Source organism: Penaeus chinensis, chromosome 31 (assembly GCF_019202785.1).
Source record: "Penaeus chinensis breed Huanghai No. 1 chromosome 31, ASM1920278v2, whole genome shotgun sequence".
Lineage (NCBI taxonomy): Eukaryota > Metazoa > Arthropoda > Malacostraca > Decapoda > Penaeidae > Penaeus > Penaeus chinensis.
This window is the reverse complement of record NC_061849.1, coordinates 33,548,406-33,550,934: the sequence shown is the minus strand read 5'-3', so window position 1 is coordinate 33,550,934 and position 2,529 is coordinate 33,548,406. Positions and strand designations below refer to the sequence as shown.

Below are 2,529 nucleotides of genomic sequence, written 5' to 3'. Positions count from 1 at the left end.
CGACAATACGTGAATTTTAAACCTAATATTAAATATACAGTGGTGTTACTATAGTTATTTTCTTTAAGACTTACAGTTTGAGTCTTCATTTTCCCCCAATTATACCTGAATTTACCTATCGTAAATACCTGATAGTGACGTGACACACATACCAGTAACAGCTCAGTAAATTTAGCCAATTTTCCCATACAAAAACTAGACCAGGTAATAAACTTTTTTTTTGTGCTAGCGCTATACGACTGCTTAGTTCTAAATACGGACCAAACAGAAGAAAATATAATTGTTAATTACGATATTCTGTTTGTCAGTCGCTAGTTCAATTATAAACTAAACGAAAAACTATCTCTTGGATTTTGCCGTCAGGGAGACTCTATCGTTATACTTTTTGTTTGGAATAATATAATTTACGTCGTTGTTTTTGTCTAAAAACAGAAGATTTGCAACACAAGGTACCCAAGATTCTGAGTTCCTGGCTTGCTATTACTCTACTTGCTAAGAAAGAAAAAAGAAAAAGAAAAAGTGTGTGTGTGTGTGTGTACAGAGGCCACGTGTCTGTTTGCCACGTGGCTCGAAGTCCAGTAAAGAACCAGCCCCCCCCCCCCCCCCCCCACACACACACAAACACACACAGGGCGAGTCGGCGCTGCGCCCTCCCGCACTCGGCACTTACCCAAAACTCGTCTCGTGTGTTACTATTACTTGTATTCTTCCGAGATAAAGATTCAAGCCGTTATACTCCATTGACTTTCCCTGCATAACCAATATTTAAGGCGCCATCCATACCCTTCTACAGTGTGTGTGTGTGTGTGTGTGTGTGTGTACGCGCGCGCGCGCGCGCGTTTGTGACATGTAGAACTTTTAACCAGGACACCACACTGAAATATAAATAAAAGTGTCATCCATCACGCCACGGGAAGCTCATCTCGACAATTATCATCTCACTAATTCCAATGAAGACTTTCCTAAGCACGTCATCGTCGAAAAAACAAAGCCTTTGTTCGTCGAGCGAGTGTTTTATATGGTCGCATCCGAAACGTGTACTCCCATTCTGCACTGGCATGGTCTTCGGATTCATCATTTTCAAAATTCTCCAAAAACGTGTTTCACACTCCGCTCCGGACACAAGAAATTGTCAGTTTTGTTGCTTAGGTTTTGAAGATTCAGTCGCGACGGTTATGTCCGTTATTATAAGTTATTTTGAGTTATTTTCTCGTGTATCGGAGAGAATGCAAGCGATTAAAGTAGAGTATCAGTAAATACTTGAGGTACAAATAAACGAAATTAAGTGAAATTAAACGAAAACAGCTTCATATATTTACCTATCCGTTGTGACACACACACACACACACACTACATACAAATCTGAAAAAGATTGACTCTTTCGCCTTTACATTAAACCTTTTTGACGGAGAGGATGAAAAACAAGCCAATTAAGTGTAATCAAACATACTCCAGGCATTATAATTCCTAATGAAATAGTGAAGGCAAAGTCAAGATACATGCTAGATAGTCACTACATGCAATTACCAACCACTATACGTATTTCTTTGTGAAAGTGACAGACAGTACAGAGTTTTGCAAGAGAGTATCGTTGCGTTAAATATAAGCTTCGGTGGTTTACCAAAAGGATACACATGTTACATTATTAAAGAAAAAAAAAAATATATATATATATATATATATCTTTGAAAAATCTATCTTTCTCTCGTCAAAGGCAAATTCCTCATTTTTGTGCCATTATTTCAACATAGCAATTATAGCTTAACTAATTAGGTGGCATTTTTTTACTTCGGATCTCAGGATTTACATTTGCTTGATTTTTGTAACGAGCGCGCGCTCGTGTGTGTGTGTGAGTGTGTGTGAAGGACTGCGTGTGTGTTTCATGTACAGGATTCATACTGACCAGATTGTAAATGAAACAACAAAGTTAAGAGCAAGAATATGCTCAAGGCCATTTCGCTATACTGCATGCCCTAAAAAACACTATGGCGAAAAGGCTAAACATACTAGTTTTTTAAATTATTTTTAATCGTTGTTTTATCCACAGTTTTTTTCTTGGTACATTATATCATTTTAGTTTCTGCGTTAAATTATCAGTCCATAGGGTTGGATATGTACTACACGCTTGGCTTATAGGTTAAATGCGAAGCCTCTATATGGAGGATTATTTGTCGTATAAACTTCTATAGAATTGAGTAAATTATGTTATTATCATTATTATTGTCGTAATAATTAGCAGCATCATTGTCATAATGGTAATGATCATTACCATCACCATTATCACCGTTGTTAAGGTTTTAATATAATTATATAATTATATAATATTTTAGGTGTCGACCGAGGTGGTTTTATGTTCTTTGTTGTGATAGCAACTGTCTTCAGAAGATGTCCACTACAGAGACCGACATACCCCACGCGTATATGAACGTATGTTAAGAATCTACTCTAAGCTGTTCCCCCAACAAGATATCGAAATCAGGAAAAAACATAAACCTCAAATACATAAATATATTTATTTATTGTCAGAGA

General features: G+C 36.9%; 1 protein-coding gene across 1 annotated transcript in view; it reads right to left on the bottom strand.

The window, feature by feature from the left end:
- Positions 1-2,499: 2,499 nt before the first annotated feature.
- The window catches only part of LOC125041832 (probable low-specificity L-threonine aldolase 2), an 8,903-nt gene continuing 8,873 nt past the window's right edge, over positions 2,500-2,529 (bottom strand). The window contains exon 9 of the mRNA XM_047637168.1: positions 2,500-2,529. This exon is cut by the window's right edge and continues 443 nt beyond it. The gene's annotated coding sequence lies outside the window, so the exon portion shown is untranslated.